This window comes from Ipomoea nil, unplaced genomic scaffold (genome assembly GCF_001879475.1).
Source record: "Ipomoea nil cultivar Tokyo-kokei standard unplaced genomic scaffold, Asagao_1.1 scaffold1074, whole genome shotgun sequence".
In the NCBI taxonomy this organism is placed as follows: domain Eukaryota; kingdom Viridiplantae; phylum Streptophyta; class Magnoliopsida; order Solanales; family Convolvulaceae; genus Ipomoea; species Ipomoea nil.
The window spans coordinates 880,038-888,123 of NW_017617502.1; positions in this window are offsets into that span (position 1 = coordinate 880,038).

The following is an 8,086-nucleotide window of genomic DNA, read 5'->3' on the forward strand; positions in this document are numbered from 1 at the left end:
ACGTCTCTTAACTTTCAATTTCATTACAATTGAACTCCTTTCGTCAAATTACGGTAAATTGAGAGGCAATCACGGTTGCTTCCACCTTTGTCCTGGAAGATGATGGAGGCTGATATGACGGTCTCCTCATTCGAATGATCTATACAAAGGGGGAACAGTTATGGCTGCTCCCTCCTTCATCCATATCGGACGAAGGAGGGGGCAACCATGTGGATGAAGGGGGAGGCAGACCCTTCATCCACAGTAGACGAAGGTGGAGGCAGTCATGACTGCCTCTACTTTCTTCTGAAATTTTTTAAAAAATTATTTTTTTCTTTTAATTTTTAAAAATAATAATTAAAATAATTTTTTATATATAATTTGACATTATGACATTATATTGAAGGAAAATTTGGAAGTAACATGTAAAAATTGCTATTTACACAATTTTTGAGTTTTTAATGGTCCAATTGTACATTTTTTGTTTGATTGTATAATTACACAATGTGTAAAAGTTCAATGGTCTATTTGACACTTTTTCCAAAAAAAGTATTAAAAAATGGAATGCTTATTAGGTGGACATGGTTTGAAAGTTGTGTGAATCATGCATAGGATATATTATTTTTATTTTTATGCATATGGAACACTTTTTTTGTTTTTGTTTAATGTATGAGGGTATATTAACTTTATGCATATTGTACATTATATTTATACATAATGTTCATTATTTGAATGTGTACAAAATAATATAAAAAAAAAACAATTTGAATTTTCATTGTTTATATTCATAAGGTTCACTAGTTGTGTGCACGTGGTTTATTATTTGAGCATGTTCAAACTGGCTGAAGTTCTAGGCTTATTTATGTTGTACATGATGTTCATTATTTATTGAATATCTTATTACTTTGTAGAGCATATCTGGACTTATTTGACACACCTCACCCCTTTACTTAGATATTGATATTTAGTAAATTTATGATCAATATTTGTATGTATAAAATTCATTATTTGTATACATAAAGTTCCTGTTTGATGTATGGAATACCATAAAATTGTCTAACAAATATATGCTCACAAAGTTGTCAAAACAAGTTTAACGAACCTACTGAGTCAGTTTTACTTGTCATCTAGTAAGGTAAGGACTAGTTAGGGATTGGAGGCCTGCACCCGCCGTAGGCTAAACTAAGGATGTGTTTGGTTCGCACATAGGAATCAGAATCAGAATGAGTATCAAATACTTGGTAATGGTAATGGGTTTTGATAAAAGTATTTAACATGTTTGGTAGTAGGGTGGAATGAGAATGGTTACTAATAGTAGTGCTTGAAAATGAATAAGGGAATGATAAGGGAAAATGGTCAAATAGACCCATAAACTTTAAGTAAAAGTGCAATTAGGTCCTTCAACTTTATAAGAGTGCAATTAAACACTTGAATTTGTTATTTTGGTGCATCTAAACCCAATAGCCAGTTATTTACGTGGAACAACCAGTCAAAAAGATTCCGGCAACTTCTCCAATAATAATTCCGGTGAAAACAAAAACTTTTTTTTTTTAAAAAAAAAGATGAATTAACCGGAGAAGACAACTGTTCGGTCGCCCTCTCCATTGGAGACTCTCCCATGGAGAAGGCGACCGGACTCTGGGTAGGGGTGACCACGGTTCGAGCCGTAACCGTTACTGTGCTAACCGAAGCGTAATCAGAACCGTCTATACGGTTCCGATTTCAGTTCCAGTTAAGGTTTGTAATATTCTGAAACCGGTTCCAAACCATGAAATTTAAAGAAAACAAAAAAAAAAAAAGTCAAGTCTGACCAGCAGACCATGACTCAGTGATTAAAACTTCAATTCTTTTTTAAGTTTGAATGTAAATTATAAACTTATTATAAATAAATAAATCCTATATATAATAAAGCTATATGGTCTTGTGAAAATTGAATGTTGCATTTAATTTTCACAAGACCATATGACTTTAAGATGTGAAAGTCTTGTGAAAATTAAATGGGCTTTAAGATGTGAAAATTATTTTAAGATGTGAAAATTAAATGCAACATTTAATTTTCACATCTTAAAGCCATATGGCTTTAAGAAGCATGCATGCAACCCCAAAGTCCATAAGTTTGAAATTAATATATAGCATAGCTATGTGGCTTAATATTTAAGATTGTTGATGTGCATATTGAGGACGTACTACGGAGACAAAGATGCGTTATTCGTGGATTTATCGGATACTATCCAACAACACTCTCTAACTTAATTGACGTGAAGTAGGCTTAGTAACATTAAGATTATATTCTCGAATTATTAGTTCTCACCTTTTATTGATTACACACTTAATTCGATAGTATTTGGAAGAAAAAAATCAATGTTATAACTAAGATTGTGATTTTGGTCTTTAAAGGTCAATTGTATGTTGTTACATCTAGAGTTAGAAATCTCAAAGGTCTAAAAATTTTGATCCGTGGTGACTCTAAAATTGTAATTCAATTACTATTGTAGTTTACTAAGTTCTTAAAATTTTATAATATTAAATACTATGTACTAAATTTTTAATATAGTTTAAGATTTGTAGTAATCACCCACCTTAAATATTATTTTAATTGTAAATATATTTATGTTCATAATTTTATCATAGGAATTCACACATAATAATTATTAAATAACAAAAATTTTATATATGAATAAACCTCATATAGTATATATTTTTATAACATATTTTCCGTGCATCGCACGACATAAATACTAGTAAAAATAATGATAGCATGGAGCTGAAAGATGGATTATATATATTCATTCGTATATTTGTTTACAAAGATATGAGGATGAGTATTTATAGTTTTGAAAAAATAAGATTATAAATAATACTTTTACAAGATATAAGCATGCTAAGCAAGTTAGACAAATTGGTTTGTTGCTTTTGCACAACATCCCTCATTACTTGAGGACACATGTTTGATCCTCATCTTCATGACTCATTTCATTTCTTTGGAACTTATAAACTGATTGTATTGAACATTGAGGGTTCAATATGTTTTGCATATAAGCATTAACATAATTGTTCCTATAGCTTAGTGAGTAAGACTTTGCTTTCTAAGTTAAATGGTCTAAGGTTCAAACCTTGTATTGGGCATTAATATCATTTCTTTTCTTCCATTATAACATTACAGAGTATAATTGTGCGCAACAAAGCATACACATTAAAAAAAAAAGGGGGGACAATAAGGTTCCGGTTCGATTTGTGATTTGGTGGAACCGTGAACCTCCGATTTGGAATCGGAACCTAACCGTGGTCACGGCTAACTCTGGGCGCCTTTTCCACGTCTTCTCCGGTGAAAAAGGTCACCAGAAGTTATTTAACTCATTTTGACAAGTTCAAGTGTTTAATTGTACTTTTTCAAAATTGAAGGGGCCTAATTGTACTTTTGTTAAAGTTGAAGGGTTTATTTGACATTTTCAATAATAATAATAATAATAATAATAATAATAATAATCCTTTATATAATAAAGCTATATGGTTTGGGAAATAATTAATGTTACAATTAATGTCACAACATCCTTTATTATATATATAAAAAAAAAACACACAACATTTAAAAAATAAAATATCTATATATTATATAATCATATAAAAAATATACTTTTGAAAAATAAAATAGCTATATATTATATAATCATATAAAAAATATGTTCAATTAGAGTTTAAATTTACACATACAAAATTTGAAATTTGCTTTCCAAATGTAATTATCTTAGTTATTATTCGTATTGTGAAAATTATAATATAGATGAAATACAATTAAGAATAAATCAATGTAATTATGTAAATTCTCTCAATAAGTTTATTTGAATATGCACATAATTAGAGACTATATTAACCATACAAAATTATAATTATAATTATAATTTTAATTTCAATTTTAATTGTAATTTTGTATTCTATAAAAATAATAAATACTTGACCAATGGAAGGTCAAAAATATTATTATATTAAATAATTTAAAATATTTTAGTTTTTTTATTTTTATTTTTATTTATAATAGCATAATTTTTTCTTGTGCATCGCGCGGGTGAATTACTAGTAATAATAATAATAATAATAATATATTTTTAAAAAAATATTATTTGAGTTTTAGTGTCTTTGTATTAATATTTGTTTAAACTAGTTAAGTTATATTATTGTCTAATTATTAGCTTTTTTTTTTTTTGAAAATGTCTAATTATTAGCTTTTTGAACTAATTTTTAATTAAATTAGAATATTCAAAATTTGTGGACTGTTATGACATGGACCTGTGTCCACCTTGCAAGGTGGACACGCGTCCAATACGACGCCGTTCTGCAATTTCGGAATAACGGTGTTGTTAGTGACACTGTTTTCTTTCTACCAATCATATTTTTTAAAACATTTATCAAAAGAATTTAGCGACATAAAAAATTGTGAATATACTATTACGTAACTGTGAATATAGAGTTCTGCAGTTGTGAATATAGAATTCAAGAATTATGATTACAGAGATCAAAAATTATAAATATAGAGTTTTGTAACTGTGAATATAGAGTTCAATAATTGTGAATATGGAGTTCAAAAATTATGAACATAGACTTCTAGAGTTCAAAAATTATGAACGTAGAGTTCTGTAATTGTGAATATAGAGTTCAATAATTGTGAATATGGAGTTCTATAATTATGAACATAGAATTCTATAATTATGAACATAGAGTTCAGTAATTATGAACATAGACTTGTATAATTATTAACATAGAATTTGGGAAGGAAACTGTCGAATCTAAAGACAAACGCCAAATTCGCAGGTACGCAAGGGGACCAGAAGCGAAGGAAGAAGAGCGCAAAATTCACCATTACAACTTGGTGGATTTGGAAGTGGAGAAACAACTGCATTTTTAATAATGTGGAGTTAGACATCAGCGACAAGATGATGAGACTACGCAATGAAATCACGGAAATTGAAAAAGCGCTGGATAGAAGTTCGGGACCAGGAGGCAGAAAGGGTGGCGATACAAGGCGCAACCAGCCATGGCAACCACCGGAAGCCGATTAGATCAAGCTAAATGTAGATGGGTGCACTGGAAGGAATAATAAAGCTGCATGTGGAGGAATTCTCATAAATGCAGAAGCTGAGTTTCTAGGTGGCTTCTCTAAGCAGATAGGCACATGCAGTGCCATGGAAGCTGAAATTTAGAGCATTTACACTGGAATGGAAAAAGCATGGGAAATGGGAGTTCGGAAGCTGATCATAGAATCAGATTGTGCTAAAGCCATCTCCATAATCAATAGCAATGATGATTGTGGGGGAAATGCCAGTAATCTGATTACAATTTGCAAAGAGGCAAAAAATTGGCAGTGGGAAATTATCTTTATACATGCACCACGTGAGCAGAACAAGGTGGCAGACATCTTGGCGAAGCAAGCTTATGAGTATGACGCAAATAGCACATGGTTCGAGCACCCTCCTAGAGCAATTCAGCAAGCCATAAGGGAAGATGAACTTGGCCTTTTGGGCAGCACAAACTCGGTGAGGATTAGCTATTAATCCTGGATATACTCCTCCTTCTTTCAGAAAAAAAAAAAAAAAGAAAAAGACAAGCGATGTTAACGGCGAAAGAAAACAATTTTTTTTTATAATTGACACGGCGTAGTTTTCTGCCAAAACGACGCCATTTGAAAACTGTATCCACCTTGCAAGGTGGACACAATTCCACGGTATAATTTGCCAAAATTTGTCAAGTAGGCTTGTCATGTCTTACGAGTTAGCATTTTTCAAGCCCACTTAAATAACGAGATTTGATAAGTCTAGTTTTTTTAAATCCAGCAAAAGCTTTATGTAGTGCTTAAAAATACAATGAATATAGCAACATGTCCCTTCCAAAGACATGAAACCTAAACAAATGACTCAAAACCAAGTTCAACATATCAATTCAAATATCACATTTCTTTAGTAATTTTTAATTGATTATTTCTTTTATGTTCAATACTGTCTAAGGACTTCTAATAGAATATAGTGTTGTGCTATGAGGCTCGAATGTCACAGACAGTATTCTGTATTTTATATAGCTGGACGAATGGTTTAGATAGTAGAATGTATCTGCGTCGTGTTATTACAAACACTCCCTTAAAAATATTTGCGACCAGGGAATCGCTTGTTTTCGACAAGGAACACAGATACGCAGAGATGAAAATTCTGCTTACACAGCTCAGGCGTAAGTTTTCTGTTCGGTATATTTAATGGAATTGGAAGAGACAAGTTATATACTGATAGCTATAACTGCCTCTTCCTTTTCAGCCATCCAGAAGAGCTACAGAGTAGGAGAAGAAGAGGGATCGATGTTGCACGTTCAAGTAACGTGTGTAGAGTGCGGACAAGGTGGTCAAAGTCCCATAAAAATAGGGATTAAAAATATAAGGCGAGAGTAAAACTTTGACCCCACCACACCGTGCGAACCGAGGCGGGCGGGCGGCGGCGGCGGCGCGCGCGAGATCTCCCCTTGTTCCCTCTCCATAACACTTCAAACCTTAGGAAAGGAGTTGGTGTTTAAATAGTGAGAAAAGGTAAGCTAGTCTTTCAATGTGGGACAAAGGGCAAAACCAAATATGCCTCTTAAATGCTCCCAACATATAGTGCATTCCGTTTAGCCAAAAACACACTTGAAATGAGTGCAACAACTTTTTTTGAACTTAACTGCACTCATTAGCTCTGTAATAAGTCCCTGTTCTGTCTATCTCTATATAGACTTATAATCTGTCAAGTCTATCTCAGCATAGACCACCCATTTTAGGCTACAGATTCAGCACTGTTCTCAACAGCCATTTGGTGTAAGTCTTTCCGTGATTTTCCCTCACAGGTGGTTGATCACGAATTTCTTACCTCATTGGGTTTTAAACCCATTTCCCTTGAAGTTTCAAGGACGGTCTTCCGATTCAGACCTTTTGTAAAAGGGTCTGCAATGTTCTTTTCAGACCTCACAAATTCCATTGTGATTACCCCATTTAGAATTAGTTGCCTTACAGACTCATGTCTGACTCTTATGTGTCTTCTTTTGCCATTATAGACACTATTCTGTGCAACACATATGGCAGTTTGTGAATCACAATGTATAGGAACAGCAGGTGCTGGACACCCCCACAACGGCACGTCTGCCAGTAGGTTTCTTAGCCACTCTGCTTCCTGGCTTGCTAGATCTAGAGCTATGAATTCAGCTTCCATAGTTGATCTAGCAATGCATGATTGTTTTGTTGATTTCCAGGATACAGCGGCTCCACACATAGTGAATACATATCCACTAGTTGAGCTTGCATCATCACTTCCGTTTACCCAATTCGCATCACAATACCCTTCTAGCACAGCTGGCGACCCCTTGTAGTTGAGACCCCAGTCCACCGTGCCTCTAAGGTACCGCAGTACCCGTTTAAGTGCATCCCAATGTGGAGCACTCGGGTTGTGCGTGTAGCGACTGAGTTTGTTCACAGCATATGCAATGTCGGGTCTAGTATAATTCATTAGAAACATTAGACTCCCGATTATTTTTGCATATTCTTCTTGTGACACACTAGCCTCTACGTTTTTTGACAGTTTTACACTAGGATCAAAAGGGGTCTTGGCCGGAGTGACCTCATAACTGGAAAACTTCTTTAAAAGTTTCTCCGTATAATGACCTTGGGATAAGAGATAACCCTTCTCAGTTTTTGTGATTTTTATCCCAAGTATCACATCGGCTTCCCCTAGATCTTTCATGTCAAAATTCTCACATAGAGTTCTTTTAGTTTCATCTATAGCCTCGATGTTAGAGCTAAAGATTAACATATCATCTACATAGAGACAAATAATCACAATGCTAGACTTTACCTCTTTAGTGTATAAGCAGGCATCAGACCGGTTCGTTGTATAACCCAGGTCTATTAAAGTTTTATGAAACTTCTCATACCATTGTTTTGGAGCTTGTTTCAAGCCATATAGAGATCTTTTAAGTCTGCACACTTTCCCCTCTTGACCCGGATCTACGCATCCGGGAGGTTGCTCCATGTAGATTTCTTCTTCCAGTTCACCATTCAGAAATGCTGTTTTAACATCCATTTGGTGAACTGTCAACCTGTGTA